The sequence below is a fragment of the Oryx dammah genome, unplaced genomic scaffold (assembly GCF_014754425.2).
Source record: "Oryx dammah isolate SB20612 unplaced genomic scaffold, SCBI_Odam_1.1 HiC_scaffold_26, whole genome shotgun sequence".
Taxonomy (NCBI): Eukaryota; Metazoa; Chordata; class Mammalia; order Artiodactyla; family Bovidae; genus Oryx; species Oryx dammah.
Genome location: NW_024070210.1, coordinates 26,840,065 through 26,859,623, shown reverse-complemented (window position 1 = coordinate 26,859,623; position 19,559 = coordinate 26,840,065). Strand labels below are relative to the sequence as shown.

General features: G+C 35.8%; 1 pseudogene; it reads left to right on the top strand.

The window, feature by feature from the left end:
• The first annotated feature begins 15,665 nt into the window (after nucleotides 1-15,665).
• LOC120853616 lies at nucleotides 15,666-16,536 on the top strand (annotated as a pseudogene).
• The last annotated feature ends 3,023 nt before the right edge of the window (nucleotides 16,537-19,559 follow it).

Genomic DNA, 19,559 nt, shown 5'->3' with positions numbered 1-19,559 from the left:
TTTCAATTTAGGATAACAGTAAAATTGTTTCATCAGATTTCTAGAGAAGAGATGAAGAATAGTTTCCATTTTCTTTTTCTTCTATCTGTATGGCAGGAAGCAAAACACATTGAACAGATAATGGGATTTAGAACTGAAATAACTGAGATTTGATCTCTGATTCTGTTACTTAAGTTATACAGCCTGGAGCCTCATTTTTCTTATATAGAAAGGTAGATTTAAATGCCTACACTTTAGGATTGTATGTATTAAATACAGTCTGATTTAATGTGCATGAAATCTTAGCATGATGTCTTGCTTGTAGTAGACACTAAAGAAGCAGGAGCTTTCTACAGTCATCAGTATCAGGTGTCTTTTCATACATTAGGGCCAGTCCTGACTTTTAGAGAAGTTCCGAGTAATTCTCTAGGACTTCTTAACAAGATTAAAGCTGAAGGAGAATGAAGAGCAATTTAGAATTTACTGATGGCTTGCTTGCTTTCTTAATTTATATTTCCCCTAGATCAGTCTATTAAAATATAGAATTAAGAAATATTTCTTCCTTGTGCGGCAATCTTACCTAGAACTCTTACTTCAATCTTTTTTTTCGCCATTCTGGACTCTAACTAGATTCTAGCCCTGGCCTCTGAGTGGTATTATTTCACTGTGATCTCCATGTACCTTGGAGAAGTATGATCAGCACCTCCTCCAAAGTGTGGCTACTGTCAGAACACCCCATCAGAGTTCTAATAGGAAGAAGAAAAATGGCTAGAAAGAGGTCTTGTTCCCTGGCCCAGGTGAGTTCTGTGGGACCTGGAGATTACCTGATATCCTGCTGAAAAACTCTCTCTGGGGGACCCAAGGCCCTGGTCACACAAGTTACTGAGAACCTTTTTAGTATATATATATGAGAAATTTTTTTTTAATCAGTGGCCACTGACCTGAGTGAATCTAAGGGGACGAAAACATTTATTAAGGTATAACTATTTTATAGCATATTTTTTCTTAAAGACAGAAATAGAAAACGTTCAACTCACTGCCTCAGTGGACATGAATCTGAGCAAACTGGGAGACAGTGAAGAACAAAGGAGCCTGACGTCTGCAGTCCAGTCTGTGGGGTCACAGAGTCAGACAGGATTTTGCGACTGAATAACAAAAGCTCTAGTTGAGTGACTTCCTGGTGGCTCAGACAGTAAAGCGTCTGTCTACAATGCGGGAGACCCGGGTTCCATCCCTGGGTCAGGAAGATCCCCTGGAGAAGGAAATGGCAATCCACTCCAGAACTATTGCCTGGAAAATCCCATGGACAGAGGAGCCTGGTAGGCTACAGGCCATGGGGTCACAAAGAGTCGGACACGACTGAGCTACTTCACTTCACTTCTAGTTAAGTGAAAGATTCTGTCCACTAGGTGTCGCTGTTGCGCTTGACAGATCAAACGGTCTATAACACTAAAGTTTTTTTTTGGTCTTAAAAGGGCTATTTCCTTCTTTTTTTTTTCAAGCATTAGAAGATACCACGGACGACCCAGACTAATTTGATCTCAGGCTAATTTCCTTAAAAGGGAGATTATCAGGAAGGATAATCAGGAAGGAGTTTCTTGTACAGAATTTAGGATTTGTCCGGAAGGTCTGGAAGCATCCAGCATCTGCTGAGGAATGACGATTTTCAAAGTCCCATCCAGGAAAGAACTTTTAATTTTCCTGTTAGCCTGTTCATTTGGGTGCAAAAGTTTATTTTGACGAACCCCTTCATTTTTCATGACCCGTGTCGCGTATGCAACCCAAGACAGGCTTTCTTCTGACAATGGAAGTCAGAAGTCGGAACATCGCTCCCATATTCTTTCCTTCTCTCGCATCCCAACCTCTTTTATGATCTAAGTCCTCAAAGCATAAAGTACAGTCATATTTCCATTTTTAAATCGAAACATTAGGGACTTCCCTGGTGGTCCAGTGGCTGAGACTCCACGACCCCAGTGCAGGGGGCCCAAGTTCAATCCCTAGTCAGAGAACCAGTTCCTGCGTGCTGCAACTAAGACCTGGCGAAGCCAAATAAATTTAAAAATCTTTTTAAGATAATAAAAACAAAATTGTAACACTAAACATTTCTCTAGTCAGGATTTACAAAGATGATTCAGATTTTTTCTTCATTTCTCTTTCCCTGTTGTGTTTATTAACAAAACAGAAACAAAAATCCTACTAGCGTATGGTTTTTGAGCCCATGAGTGTTCCCTTATCCCTGAAGTTGTACTCAAATACAACAGATGGACTCACAGTAGGATATGACATATGCTGCACAGGGAGAAAAGAGTCAAAGGCTATTAACACTTCCAAAACAAAGAAAGAGAGAAAGAACGAAAGAGAGAAAGGCAATAGTGACAATTCTGGATTGGTGCTATCTGGCACCATGTGGCTCATTAAAATGTTTTGAGGAGAAAGTTAAGCTCCTGGAAGGGAGCCGCTCATCTATGTAAGTGTCACTTTAACCGTCTTTTCGTTTAAGAACTTCTATACTTGCCATTGTACAATTTCAATATAAATGAAGAATGATGGGAAAGTGACTTTAGAACTTCAATCAAATTTATTTTCCAGCTGCAGAAGATTGAGGAGGTAGAAGAAGTTTAGGAAGATATTCTCCGTGACTGGTCTTTCTTTTGCCAATTTCTTCCTGCCCGAAGAATGATTCAAATTAATGAGTTAAGTTAACATTGTTTGATTTTTTGAAATCAGTTTTTGTTTCATAAAGTTCTATAATTTTCACATCATGTGAATTAAATGAAATGACTTACTGTCAGTATTCTAAGTACTGCATTGAATACTTTACAGTCAGACCTGAGTTTAAGTCTCAGCTTTTTCACTTACTGGTTGTGTTATCTTGGACACACATTATTTTTATTTATTTGTTTGTTTGTTTACTTTGATCACACCGCACAGCTTGCAGGATCTTAGTTCCCCAACCAAACACATTATGACTTGCTTTATGGTGATCATTTGCTCTAATGCAGTATTCGTTTTATTGTGGTGGTCCAAAACTGAACTCAGGACATCTCTGAGATGTTCCTGTATCTGTTTGCTTCTCTGCTTTCAATTCTTTTGGATATATATTTTCTAGGAGTGGAATTCCTGGGTCATGTATAGTTTCGTGTTTAAACTTCTGAGAAACTGACCAAACTGTTTGTCACTCTTTTTTTTTTTTTAATATTTATTTGTTTGGCTGTGCCTGATGTCGTTGCAGCACATGGGATCTTTGATCTTTGTTGTAGCATGTGAGACCTTTAGTTGGGGCATTTGAACTCTTAGTTGCAACATGTAGGATTTAGTTCCCTGACCAGGGACTGAACGCAGGCCCCCTGCATTGGTAGTGTGGACCACCAGGGAAGTCCCTCCCTTTAACTTTTTAATCTAGCTTCTATAATTTAAAATTTGACACATGATCAAAATGCAATTAATTGAAAATAAACAATGAAATATAGCACCCTGAAATACTCTGTATTCATTATATATATATATATAATTTTAATCTAAAAATGCACTTGTTTAGAAACATTTTCACAATGGTGTAGTAAGAACATGAAAATCTGCTCATTCACAAAAGCAAGAGATTATGTTAGTGTGAGTGTTAGTCGATCAGTTGTGTCCAACTCTGTGACCCCATGGACTGTAGCCTGCCAGGTTCCTCTCTCCATGGAATTCACCTGGCAAGAATACTGGAGTGGGTTGTCCTTTTCTTCTCCAGGGAATCTTTCCAACCCAGGAATCAAACCTGGGTCCCCTGCATTGCAGGTAGATTCTTTGCCATTGAAACTAGCAGGGAAGACCCAAAGCAAGAGAACAATGACAAAAAATTGTCAAAATCAGCTTATTCAGAACTCTAGAAATGAACAAAAGGGTTGCAATATTCTAGGATAGTTTATTCAGGAAAAATGGCTAAATATCAATAAGAACAGTGAGCTTTGTGTCTCTTAGTGTGCCCTGTTCCCATGCCTCTCCCCCCAATTCCAGGATAGTCTTAGAAACCATTGGGTTCACAGCTATGATAGATGTGAAAATCAGAAGCCTGGTAGCCACTGGTGGAGAGGGGCAGAATGCATTCAACACTCCTACTCTTTCCATCCCCAGATAATTGTCACTATTTGACCTTTTAGCTCCTTGAAAAGCTCTGTTATCAAAGTCAGTCTTTATGTGACCTGCATCAGAGCTTACTCTGTGTGAATAGCCTTGTTATTATAGGACATTTGCCAAAAACAAGTTGTGTCAGTTGTTTACCATTGCAGGTGCATGAGGCAGTTATATTAGTTGGAGATACCAAAGACCTTGACCAAAAAAATTAAAAGGAAAAAATATAAAATGAGATGTCTGTGTTACAAAGATTCCACATATTCCAGGAAATCTGGAAGGTCCTGTGCAGGTGGAGTGCTCTGCTCATGTTCAAGAAGGAGCTGAGAAAGCCATAATTTCTCACCTCCGACTGACCTTGAGACTCTGCACAAGAAGAAAATGAAGGTGAAGGCATAGTTGTAAGCTACCTGCTTACAGCATTGATAACATACCCCAAAACATGCACAGAGTGGTGTTTAGACTGATATTTATAACTGTATACATCCATACTAAAGTAGAAGAAAGAACTTAAATCAATAAATTAACCATACACTATAGGAAACTAAAAGAGAAGAGCAAGCCAAAACTAAAGCAAGCGAAAGGAAGGAAACAAAAAGATAAGAGTGTAAATAAATGAAATAGAGAATTTAAAAATATATTAAAAACCCAACAAAGCTAGAAGCTGGTTTCTTGAAAAAAATGAACAAAATTGACAAACTTTTAAGTAGCTGACAAAGCAAAAAAGAAGACCCAAAAATAAAAGGATTATGGGGATTCTGTGAAGAGTAGTATGCTAGCAAATTGAAGTAGGCAAATTCCTAGAAGGACAAAGCTACCAAGTGGACTCTAGAAGGAACAGAATATTTGGATAGACTTAATCGGAGAGATTGAATTGAAGGTCCATGCCCCAATGTCTTCACTGCTGAATTTTACCAAACCTCTAAAGAAGAATTAATAGCCATCCTTCACAAACTGTTCCAAAAAAGTAACAGAGACAGGAATGCTTTCTTTCCAACTCATTCTGTGAAGCCTGTATGACTGATACCAAGACCAAACAAAGACACCACAAGGAAAGAAAACTACAAACCAATATTTTATGAATATTTTTAAAAATCTTATAAATATTTTTGCATCTTTAGGAAAATTGATGCAAACATTCTCAAGAAAATACTAATGTATCAAATTTCATGATCAATTTATATAAAAAGGGTTATGCACCACAACCACGTGGAATTTATCCCAGGAAGGTAAGATTGATCTAACCTACAGAAACATCAGTGTAATAAAACACATTAATAGAAGAAAGGATAAAAACACACGATCACGTCAGTAGATACAGAAGATAATTTGACAGAATCCAATATCCATTCCTGAAAAATCTCTCAGCAAATTAGGAAAAGGAGGAAACTTTCTCAACTGGATAAGGGACACTGATGAAGAAGACCACTGCTAACATTTACTCAATGGTGAAAAACTAAATGATTTCCCTCAAGTATCAGGGACAAGACATGGATATGTGCTCTCATCACATCTTCTATCCAGCACTGCCCTGCAGTTTCTATCTAGAGCAATATGACTTTTTCTAAAAAAGTTTCAAGTTTGGAAAGGAAGAAATTAAACTATTTAATGTAGGTGGCATGATCTTTTATGTAGAAAATTCCATTATATCTACAAAAGTACTAGAACTGATTAAAAAAAAAGTACTTATAAATACAAAAGAACTGATAAATACAAAAAGTACTAGAACTTAGCAAAGTTGCAGCACAAGAAATTAATATATAACACTCAAATGCATTTCTATATGTTACCAATGAAAAACCAGGGAATACAAATTGAAAATACCATTCTCAATGGCATCAAAAAAAATAAGATACTTGAAATAAACATAACCCCCCAAAAAGGCAAGACATACAATGGAAACTACAAAAGGTCACTGAGAGAAATTAAAGATCAAGATAAAGGGAAAGACATCTTGGATCGATAGAGTTCTTCATATTGTTAAGATGGCAATACTTCTCAAATTGATACATATATTCAATGCAATCTCAATCAAAACTTTAGCTGACATTTTTTGTAGCATAGTGCAAGTTGATTCTAAAGTTCATATGGAAGTACAAGAGACCCAGAATACCCAAAACAATCTTGACAAAGAATAACAAAGTTGGAGGACTCACATTCCCCAATCTCAAAACTTACTAAAAGCTATAGTAACCAAAGTAGTGTGGAGCTGGCAAAAGGATAGACTTACAGACCAATGAGATAGCATTGAGATCCAGAAATAAATTCTCACATTTATGTCAATTGATTTTTGACAAGAATTGTCAAGAAAATTCCATAGGAAAACAATAGTATTTTCCATGAATGGTGCTGGGATAATGGGATATCCACATATAAAAAAGTAAAGTTGAACTTCTACCATCCACAAAACTAAAGTTGAACCTGACACCATTTATAAAAATTAATCAAAAAAGAATCATCAACTTAAATGTTTTAAATGTTAAAACAATACAGAAACTCTTTTTGAAGGAAAAAAAAGAAACTTAGAAGAAAACCTAGATGAATATCTTTTTGACTTTGAGTTAGGCAATATTTTCTTAGCTATGATACCAAAAAGAGTAAACTATAAAAGAAAAAATAGATAACTGAATCTTATCAAAATTTAAAACTTGTGAGCTCCAAAGAACCTCATGAAGAAAGTGAAAAGACAGTCCATGGAATGGGAGAAAATATTTGCAAATTATATATTTAATAATTGTCTAGTATCCAGAATATTTGAAGAACTATTATAACTCAACAACAGCAACAAAAAGAGACAACCCAGTCAAGAAGCTGACAAAAGGTTTGAATAGTAGTGACTCAAAAAAATATATTAATATAAATAACCAATAAGCATGTGGAAGGATGCTCAATATCATTAATCATTTGAGAAATGCAAACCAAAGCCAGAGTGAGATACCACTTCACACAAGGATGGCTATAATCAAAAAGATAGATAATAAGTACTGGTTAGGATGTGTACAAACTAGAACACTCATCCATTGCTGGTGAGAATGTTAAATGGTGCAGCCACTTTGAAAAACAGTTTGGCAGTTCCCCAAATGGTTACACGCAGAGTTACCACATGGTCCACTAGTCCTAGGCATACACCCAAGATACACATGTTCACAGAAAAAATTCCAAAATTTCATAGCAGCATTATTTGTAATAACCAGAAAGTAGGAAAAAACCCAAGTGCCCATCAACAAATGAATACAGTATATCTATGGAATATTATTTGGGTGTAAAAAGGAATGGAATGCTGATACATGCTACAAAAACATGCTAAGAGAAGGAAGTCAGTCACAAAGCATTACCTATTGTATGATTTCACTTCTGTGAAATGTCCAGATGAGGAAAATTTATAAAGACAGAAAGTAAATTAGTGGTTGCCTAGGCCTGAATTTGGTCGTACTTATGAGGTTGTGGGCTGATGGCTAAAGGGTATAAAGTTTCTTTTTGAGGTTAAAAAAAAAAGTCTAAAATGGATTGTGATGATACATGCACAACTCTGTGAATATACTAAAAGTCATTGAATTGCACACACACGAAAGGGTTATCAGAACATTTTAACATTTCCCATATCTCCTCATTATTTTTCCCCATCTGTCTGGGGAACTTAAATAATTTCTTATATTCAAGTTATTTTTACTTTTAAATATGTCTTAAGACTTGCTAATAATATATTCTTTGTTTTGTAATTATTCATAATAATTATTGCAATATAATCTTATGATTAAATGGATATTTAATTCTTAGCACCCATCCTTAGATACAGTCATCTCTCCTCTCTTTGAACCTCTATCTTGACTACTCTTGGCTGACCAGAATTTTACTTGAGTATTTTTTCAGGAAGGGTTATGGGTAGTCCTTGGCTATCTAACTCTGTCTGTTATCTTCACATATGAAATGACATACTAAGCATAAAAGTCATGAGACTCAATCTCTTTCAAGTACAAATACATTATTTCATTGCTTTCTAGTATGTAATGTCATAGAAAAAAAGTCTGAGCTTAGTTTGATTATTATTGTTGCTGGCATTTGCACTTGATTTTTTATTTAGTTTTATGCATGTATGTTTTTTTTTCTCTATTGAAGTTCAAGATTTTCTCCAGCATGTGTGTAAATATTGATCTATTTTTGTTAACTTTTTTCTTAAAACACATACTTCCCATTGACTTATGCAAGTAGAGAATGTTAGAATATACTACTCATTTTCCTAAAAATCTTATTGACCATCGAAGTCATTAAGATAATATGCATTATTTTTAAAACTAATTTGAAAATAGATTTTTGGGGGAAATTTTCAATATTTAAGAAACCACATTTTATGGGCATCATGTTCATATTATTTTATTCTTGTACTTCACAAAGATTATTATCTTTATTTATAATAACCTGTCAATGGCAAAGAGACTTATGAATAAATGTTCAAAATAAACATCATGAAATAAGAAGAAAACAAATCTACCAAATTATGAGTTTCAAGTTAATCAAATATTCTTTGCTCTAAGCTGTCAAGATAAAGCTTTCTCAGCTTTCAACTAAAAGAAAGAGGAGCAAAAATAGGGAGGAAAGAAAGATGGAAAAGAAGAAGCCAAACAGAAAGAGAAGCAGAGAGGCAGAGAGACAAGAAAAATAGTTCAGAGAAAGATTAATAGTCATTTTTAAATTGGTACAAAAATTTATTCTGTTTTCATTATATTATGCAGTGAAATTCAAAATAGGTACTTGCTCATCAGATCAACTGGAAATTTTAATTAAAATGCTAAACATATTCCTAACTTTGTAATTTGTCTAATCCTTGAAGTTTGGAAAGCTCTCTTCTGAATCCAAAGTCATAATAATCCACCAAGGAAAAATTATTTTAGATTGCAACTAAGAAGTCGAGAACACAATTACCACAAGAAGAGTGTCAGATTTGGTATATTCTCCATCTCTATTTCACAGTATTTATTATTGCAGAAAAGAAATGGCCAGAAGAAAACCGTAATTATTAATAAGTTAGTGTTGGCAACTTAAAATACACCAAAGCAGGAAACTCTCATTGGTTAATAATAATGCACATATTGTATCTATTTGAACTTCTGATTGAACAAAAGGAGAGAGAATAAAGGTAACAAGGCCTGTTGCTGTTGAAATTTAAACTGTTTAAAATAGATGTCAATTGAATTCTATATAGCACTCCAGAGATAAGGCTTTAATGGTAATTTCACCCCCACTCCCAACCTATGTTGAGACAATAAAAAGTTCACATGTAGACTTTAAACATTAAAAGCACTAACAATTATGACAGTCTGAAGATACGACTTGGCATGAAACCCCAATGAGTAGAGCGTTTTATTTCATTTAGGTAAAAGTGAACAAAGAAGTTTAGGCAATGCAGCTAGTTTAAAAACAAAGGGAAAATGATGCTTTATGGGTTCATTTAGTGTGTGAAAATTCACTGAACCATGTAGTTATGATATTTTTTTTGCATATTGTTAAGAAAAAGTTATCTCTGAATCAATTCATATGTCATAAAATGCTCTTTCATTAGTATTAAAATTTTTAAATATCCACATATATATTTTGTTCTACCAATATGAAAGGAGGTAGACTACACAGATATAATCAGTCTTCATGTACTTTTCTTTCTCAAATAGATAAGATATGTGAAGACAGACATATAACAGACCAACACTCAGTGAGCTGACCACTGATGGACAGCAGTATCACCTCTCTTTGTTTATGATAAAGTCCCAGCTAAGTGCCAGAACCTCTTCTTTAATAGCATCTGTTTATTATCTGTCCTTGAACCATTGTCCATAGATCATTTAGAAGCTGTATCTGTCCAGCGTCTCAATTCCCTTTCCAAACCTCATCAAATTAATAACTCCTTATTAGTGGTATACACTGTGCATTGTACTCTTCCTTATTCCTTTAACTTAATGTTTCTAAAACTTCAGTCTTTCATTTACAATCATCACAATTTTCACAATGTCATCATACCAACTGGGCTGTTATTTTTAAAATAATTTGAAGATGACTCATATTCCTTTCATTGTAATGCCTACTTTAACCTAGTCCTAAACACTGTTATCCATGGAACTGTTGATTTTTTTTTAATAGCGTGTTTGTGTATCATCAACTAAAATAATCATGTAAACCCCAGTGGCATGCTAATCGCACTTGAATAACCACAGCATTCTTGGAGTCAGCTTAGTTATCACCTAGTAAGAATGATAAGTGTACCAACATAGAATCTTGCCCTACAGAACATAAGCTGCTTTATCTCCTATCTCAAAAGGTAGTCTTATTTTTTTGTAATCTCTAGTAAATAGACACATTCCAAGATGTGCATAACAAAGAATATTTAAGGAACTCTTTTGAATTTTAGTTTAACATGCTGATTAGTTTCACAGATTAAAAAATTCTTTTCAGAAAAATCATCTGTGGATTTTGTTTTGTTTAAAATTCTTTAGATTGGTTTAGTTATAACTGAAGTTTACTCTGATAATAATGACACATAAATCACTGTCTCTTAATTCTTATCATATAGAATGGTGAAAGCCAAACTCAGAACTTGTGGAATTTAAATAATAGGTAAAGGAAAAAGTTGGACCTAGAGAGAAAATAAGGCTCTTTGTTCATTTATTCTCACTCTTGAGTGCATATTATATGCCTGCCATCTTTCTACATGCTGAAGGTGCATCAATAAAGAAGTTTTAATAGACAAAAATACCATGATCATGCATACATAATAATTGTAATACAAAGTTTTATAGAAAAGTTTTAAAGTACATGTTTAACTTTGAGATACTCCTACTGAGATATTCCTATCAGTGTTTTCTAGTATCTCATTTCTTATTATCCTCATTTTCAAAATCTCTAAATATTTTAATTACTATTTTAATTCATATTTATAATCTTTTTGTTAAAAGTTATTTATTCTCAACATTTGCATATTATAAAAATTTGAAACATAAAATTTCAGACAATAACATAAGACTTTATTCTTCCATTTGTTCAGACTAAAAACATCAGTGTTACTATTCCTTTCACTTTCTATGCCTCACCGTTTTTGCAGTATCATCACACCAACTGTGTCATTATTTTAAAAAATATTTTATATTTAGCTCATTTTCCTTTCATCCTAATACCTACTGGATTCCTATCCTTCACCAATACCCCCAAATTTTGTTGCTTGTACCTTCAAAATTTATCCGGAGTTCTACCACTTTTCTTGTCTTTCCCACTACCACAATCTTAGTCCAAGACATCATCATCTATTACATAAATTATTGCAGTAGCCTCGCAGTGGATCTGCCAGCTTCTGTTCTTACTTTCCACCCTCCACATTCTACCTCAACAAAGCACCCAGAAAAATCCAGTTACAATGTGAGTCATATAATATTGTTCCTCTGCCCAAAGCACTACAATGAATTGTCATCTTACACTAAATAAAAGTCAGAATTCTTTTTCCTTTTTTTTCTTATTGAAGTATAGTTGATGTACAGTATTATATGATACAGGTGTACAATATAGTGATTCACAATTTTTTAGGGGGGGTATGGGTTGAAGGCAATGGCACCCCACTCCAGTACTCTTGCCTGGAAAATTCCATGGATGGAGGAGCCTAGAAAGCTGCAGTCCACAGGGTCGCTGAGGTTTGGGCACGACTGAGCGACTTCACTTTCACTTTTCACTTTCATGCATTGGAGAAGGAAATAGCAACCCACTCCAGTGTTCTTGCCTGGAGAATCCTAGGGACAGGGGAGCCTAGTGGGCTGCCGTCTATGGGGTCGCACAGAGTCGGACACGACTGAAGCGACTTAGCAGCAGCAGCAGCAGCATGGGTTGAAGGAAGGATTTACTACTTGCAACAAGTAAAGAGAACACCAGGGATCATTTCTCAAAATGTCTCCCAGAACTACAAAACTGGGAAAGTCTTAAACTAAGGGTATGTGCATATCCATGAGGGGTGTTGAACAGAGGAGAATTCAGCTTAGAATTGGGGCAAAGATCAACAGAGTCCAAGCTTTAGTTGGTTGAAGCCTGGAGGGTCAACATCATCATTCCCTCCTCCACCTGGGTGGGGAGCCTTAATTCCTGGTGTCAAGACTTAACAGATGCTCAGGTTTTTGGTCTTGTTGCAGAAAGAATTCAGTGAAAGACAAAGTGATGGGTAAGAAGTGGTTTTATTTAGAGAGGTACATATTCCACAGGGCTTCCCAGGTGGCTCTTTCATAAAGAATCTGCTTGCTAAGCAGGAAACTCGGGTTCTATCACTGGGTCAGGAAGATCCCCCAAAGAAGGAAATGGCAACCCACTCTAGTACTCTTGCCTGCAAAACCCCATGGACAGAGGAGCCCGGCAGGCTATAAAACAGTTGGACACGACTTAGCGACTAAACAACAACACATTCCATAGACAGAATGGGGTTCATCGCAAAAGGTGAAAGTGGCCCTGAGAGAAACAGACTTCACAGAGAGGGCATGAGTCATCTCAGAAGGCAAGAGGCCGTGATTCACAATTTTTAAATGTTATCCTCCACTGACAGCTATAAAATATTGACAATTTTTCCTATGTTGTACAATATATCTTTGCAGTTTATTTTATTTTATTTATTTATTTTTTTTAAAGATTTATTTATTTATTTTGGTGGCTGTGCTGGATCTTCGTTGCAGTGCTTAGTTGCCCTGTGGCATGTGGGATCTTCCTGAACCGGGAATCGAACCAGTGTCCCCTGCATTGCAAGGCGGACTCCTAACCACTGGACCAGCAGGGAAGCCCTGCAGTTTATTTTATACATATTGATAATAGTTTGTACCTCTTACTCTCCTACCCCTATATTGCCCCTCCCCTTTTCCCTCTCTCCACTGGCAACCACTAGTTTGTTCTCCATATCTGTGAGTCTGCTTCTTTTTGTTATTGTTGTTGTTTTATTAATGTTCGTTGTATTTTTTAGATTCTACATATAAGTAGTATCATACAGTTTCTGTCTTTCTTTGGCTAGCTGACTTCGCTTGGCTTAATGTCCTCCAAGTCCATCCATGTTGCTGCAAATGGAAAAATTTTATTCATTTTTATGACTGAGTAGTATGTCATTTTGCGTGTGTGTGTGTGTCTCATATCTTCTTATCCACTCATCTGTTGATGGACACTTAAGTTGCTTTCAAGTCTTGGCAGTTGTAAATTGTGCTTCTATGAACATTGAGGTTCATGAATCTTTTCAAATTATATGTATGTATGTGTGTATGTGTGTGTGTGTATACAGCTTATATGTAGTATAAGTTTCATATTGTCACCCTGCTTATTTAACTTATATGCAGAATACATCATGCGAAACGTTGGGCTGGATGAAGCACAAGCTGGAATCAAGATTGCCAGGAGAAATATCAATAACCTCAGATATGCAGATGACACCACCCTAATGGCAGAAAGTGAAGAACTAAAGAGCCTCGTGATGAAAGTGAAAGAGGAGAGTGAAAAAGTTGGCTTAAAACTCAACATTCAGAAAACGAAAAACATGGCATCCAGTCCCATCACTTCGCGGCAAATAGACGGGGAAACAATGGTAACAGGGAGAGACTTTATTTTTCTGGGCTCCAAAATCACTGCAGATAATGACTGCAGCCATGAAATTAAAAAACGCTTGCTCCTTGGAAGAAAAGCTTTGACCAACCTAGACAGCATATTAAAAAGCAGAGACATTACTTTGATGACAAAGGTCTGTCTAGTCAAGGCTATGGTTTTTCCCGTGGTCATGTATGGATGTGAGAGTTGGACTATAAAGAAAGCTGAGCACCAAAGAATTGATGCTTTTGAACTGTGGTGTTGGAGAAGACTCTTGAGAGTCCCTTGGACTGCAAGGAGGTCCAACCAGTCCATCCTAAAGGAAATCAATCCTGAATATTCATTGGAAGGACTGATGCTGAAGCTGAAACTCCAATGCTCTGGCCACCTAATGCGAAGAACTGACTCATTGGAAAAGACTCTGATGCTGGGAGAGATTGAAGGCAGGAGGAGAAGGGGACGACAGAGGATGAGATGGCTGGATGACATCACCGACTCAATGGATATGAGTTTGAGCAAGCTCTGAGAGTTGGTGATGGACAGGGAGGCCTCGTGTGCATCTCTCCTTGGGGTTGCAAAGAGTCGGACATGACTGAGTGACTGAACTGAACTGAAGTGATCCAAGAATAGAATTTGGAGTCATATAGTAGCTCTACTTTTAGTTTTTTGAGAAACCACCATACCATTTTCCACAGTGGCTGCACAATTTACATTTACATTAGCAGTGTTTGAGGGTTCCCTTGTCTCCACATCCTTGCCAGCATTTGTTATTTGTGGTCTTTTTCATGATCGTCGTTCTGACAGGTGTGAAGTTTCACTGTGGTTTTGATTTGCGTTTCCCCTGATGGTTAGCAACGCTGAGCCTCCGTCATGTGCCTATTGGCCATCTGCATTTCCTCTGTGGGAAAATGTCTATTCAGTTCTTCTGCCCATTTCAAAATCAGGTTGTTTGTAGAGTTCTTATTATTCTAAGAGTTTTCTATGTCTTTGTATGTAGTTACAATAAATTGTTTTCACTGCTGGATGATAGGTAAGATGAAGTCACTCAGTCGTGTCCAACTCTTTGCGACCCCGTGGACTGTAACCTACTAGGCTTCTCCGTCCATGGGATTCTCCAGGCAAGAATACTGGAGTGGATTGTCATTTCCTTCTCCAGGGGATCTTCCCGACCCAGGGATCGAACCCGGGTCTCCCGCATTGGAGGCAGACGCTTTAACCTCTGAGCCGTCTAAGAAAATAATTCATTTCATTAATTCATTATTTCATCTATAGACATTCGGGGACCTTTCAGTTGTCTTGCAATTATAAATAATGCCCACAGTAAGAAATGCTAAGAGAAATTCTTAAGGATAGAGGAAATGATATTAGATATAATTTCAGAAGTTTGGGAAGAAATGACTAACTCTTATTTATAGTTAACTGATTTTCAACAAGGGTGCCAAAGAAATCTGGTGAGGAAAACATGTTTTTTTCCAATGAATGGTACTGGAACATTCAGATATTCATACATAAAAGAATGAAACTGGACCCATGTATCACACTATATATGAAAATTAACTCAAAATTGATCATTGACCTAAATATAAGAGCTAAAACTATAACCTTGCTGGGAAGAAAAAAAACCTAGATTGATATCTTCTTAGATTTAGGTTAGATGCTGGTTTCTGAGTGAGACTCCAAAAACACAGCAATAAAAGGAAAACGGATAAATCAGACTTCATCAAAATTAAAAACTTCTGTGCTTTAAAGGAAATCATCCAAAAGAAAAAAAAGAAAGAAAATATAACACATAGAATCAGAGAGAAAATATTTGCAAATCATGTATCAGATTAGGGACTTGTATTCAGAATGATTAAAAAAATACAACTCAACAATAAAAGCACAAATACCTTAATTTTTAAAATGAGCTAAGTATCTCAATAGACAGTCCTCCAAAAGAGACTTGCAAATGATCAGAAAGCACATAAAAGATACTTAACATGCAAATTAAAACCGCAATGAAGTTTCCATTTCAACAACTGAGGCCCGAAGATGCTGGGTTCCAACCCAGTAAGAAAATTTGGCCTCTGACTGAAGAGGAGACCCATGTAATGTTTGAGAAGACAGCAAAATTCATCAGAGAGAACCTTCAGCTACTGGTCAACTGATCCTACAGCACCTACTGTTTCAGGCTGCACAATGACCGCACAGTGTACTGTGTGAATGAGATGATCTTGAAGTTGGTCGTGGGTATCTCTGGTGACAAGCTTGTTTTGCTTGGGAGGTACTTTGGAAAATTCCCTAAGACCCACAAGTTTCAGTTGGACATTACAGCTCTGGATTACCTAGCACCCTATGCCAAGAATGGGGCTTCCCATGTGGCACTAATGGTAAAGAACTCACCTACCAATGCAGGAGACAGAGATGTGGGTTCAATCCCTGGTGGGGGGGAAGATCTCCTGGAGGAGGGCATGGCCACCCACTCCAGTAGCTTGCCTGGAGAATCCCCATGGACAAAGGAGCCTGGCCGGCTACCGTCCGTAGTCCATAGTGTCACAAAGAGTTGGACATGACTGATCAACTTAGCACTATGACAAGAATAAAATGTTCCTGAAACAGCAAGCCTTCCTGTCTGGGAACCATGAGCTGAAATCTGGACTTGGTCGAATTACTGGAAATACTTCTCAGTACTAGGGAGTCATGGGGAACTCCTTGGCAGACATCCCTTTGGCTTTTGGGGTGGCAGCAAAGTCTACACAAGATTGCAGGAGAGTAGACACCATGATTACAGTGGCATTTCATCAAGCAGACATTGGGGAGTATGTTCGGCACGAAGAGACGTTGACTTTAAACCATCACGAGGACCTGGGGCTGTGTAGAAGGGCCTAACTTTGATTCCTCTGTCTATAGACTCCAGCATCCTGTTGAATTTTGTCAACACTATGACCTGTTCAGGGACTCCTTGATTTAATATTCACTTGATCATGGACAAATTCAATTTGGATTCTCATACAGAAATGGCTCAAAAATGGAGTTTTGGATCTTTGTGATTATGGAATAGAATACTGTACTTTATATTTGAATCAGAGGGTTTCTTGTATTGAGTAACAAGTTCTAAATTGTTGGAACTGAGGACAAGATGAGATTATTATTGTTATCTGTGATAATATTTTCCAATTGATAAGAACATAATGAATTTTCGTATTTATTAATACAATGAAAGATAGATATTGGCATATCAGAATACTAGGGCATGTCTGGAATTTTACAAATGATATTTGGATAAAATATAAGAGCAGTTTATTCTGATGATTTTCTATATGGTAGGTGCTGTGTGGAGTGGAAGAAAAACTTGGATTCAAGCAACAGTTCTTACATCTACCAGATGTATGGCCTTAGGTGGGGCATTAAACTTTAATAAGCTTAATTTCTTCAAAAAAATAGTTAAACTGTCTTCCTAAGCATAGTTCTTAGAATTAGAAATCATAACTATAAAGCACTTAGCACAGTGCCTGGCAAATGATGGGTGTTGAATAAATAGTAAAAATTATTTATTTCTGTGATGATTCTACTGAGTATTTCTGTTACTGAGTAGGATCTTATGACTATAATTTGATTATATCTTGACTTTTACAAGCAATTTATCAGTCTTTCTTGAATGATACGATCTCATGCTGAATGTTATTTTTATCACCCTGATTTCCTAAAACGTAATTTCTCTTATAAATCTTTTGTTTTGTTTTTTAATTTAAAAGTTTTTAAATTGAAGTATGGTTGATTTACAATGGTGTGTTGGTTTGGGGTGTACGGTAGGGTGATTCAGATATATGTATATACATATACATAAATATATTCTAATAAATCTTTACTAACCTGACTAAACTGGATGAAAACCACTAATCAGAGACTGAAATAATAATTCAGCTCCTCCATCCTTCCCCATGCCTTCCAAAATTATTTTTAGAATTATTAAAATATTTTTTCATTTTGATGTATGGCAAAAGCCAACACAGTATTGTAAAACAATTATCCTTCAATTAAAAATAAATAAAATTTAAAAATTTTAATGAAAAACATTACAAATTTTTTAAACTACCTGTATTGTAAGGCAATTTCTTTAGTGAATATACTGCTTATTTTAAATTCCAAAGGTAGTGTCTCTAAAAAAAACATTTTTTAATTACCAAAAAAAAACCAAACCAACTGCACAATAAAATAGGAGTTTAACTATTTCACACACTACAATAGTTAAAGTTAAAAAGATAGACAGTAATTAGTGTTATTGAGAATATGGAAAAACTAGAACCCTTATACATTGCTGCAGGAGTGCAAAATAATGCAGCTACTTTAGAAAAAAATTTGGAAGTTCCTCACAACTTTAAAATACAGAGTTACTAGATAACCTACATTTCCAGACTTACTCTAATGAGAGGCCCTGGCAAGTGACATATCATGAACATTATTTTCCTTATTTATAAAGTAAGAAAGGAATCTGTTTGTTGATAATTTATTTCATTTGTGTTTGTTGTATTTAGTTGCTCGGTCATGTCCGACTCTGTGGACTGTAGCCTGCCAGGCTCCTCTGTTCATGGGATTTTCCAGGCAAGAATATCAGAGTGGGTTGCCATTTCCTCTTTTCAGGAATCTTCCCAACCCAGGGAATCAAACCTGTGTCTCCTGCAATGCAGGTGGATTCTTTACCCACTTAGCCATTATTTAACTTCAAACAATAACAACAAAAATAAAATCTTTGGCTTTCCATAGGAAAATGAAAAACCAGCTCACAGACTGGAAGAAAATATTTGCAAAATAGCACATAAGTTTGATAAATGGACTTTATAAAGAACTCTGACAACAGTACAAAGACAAATAATCCAATTTGAAATGGACAAAAGATTAGAACAGACACTTCACAAAAGAAGATATACACACACACATGTATGTTAAAGTCTAATCAGCAAATGAAGATGCTCAATATCACTAATCATCATGGAAATGCATATTAAAATCATTTAGATACTTGTCTTCACACCAAATAGAATGAATAACATTAAAAAAAATTGATGACACCAACTAAAGTAATTGGAAATCTTGTATATTGCTTGTGGAAGTGTAAAATGGCACAGTCTTTTTGAAAAACAATTTCACAATTTTTAAATATAATTAAAATAAGTATATACCTATTCCATGTCCTATCAATTTCAGCCCTAGATATTTTCTTAAGAATGGAAACATATATCTGCAAAAGGACTTGTACAGAATACTTACAGTAGACTGATCTGTAATAACCCCAAGTGAAATAACCCAGTGACCATCATTGTGTGATAATTCACGCAATGGAAAATTAATTAGCAATAGAAATGAATGAACCACTGATACATGTAAAAACACAGATGAATCTCAAACACAGTAATTTCAGGGAAAGAAGCCAACACAAAAGAATGTTTGCTGTATAATTTCATTTATATGAATTCTAGAACAGATGAAGGTAATCTACCCTGATAGAAGTCAGATCACTGGTTGCCTGGAGGAAGGGATTGACTACAAGGGATATAGAGGAATTTTCCAAGGTTATGTAAATGTTCTGTATCTTGCTGTGGAAATGGTAACTCAAATATATACATTCATTTAAACACATTGAACTGCACTTAAAATTTGTGCATTTTACTCTAATCCACAGCAAAGTTTATTTAAAAAATAATGCTACTAGAAATGTTTATATGAGTCACTTTTGTACCTGCCATGTACATGTACATTTTTTACATGTTCTAGATATACATGGTATATACCTCTCTATCTGAGAGTTTGCAACTTTACTGTTTTACAGGATAATGTGAAATTGATCTTCAAAATTATTTTTCCAACTTACACTTTTGATTTTTTACCAACTTACACACAAATGATTTTAACAA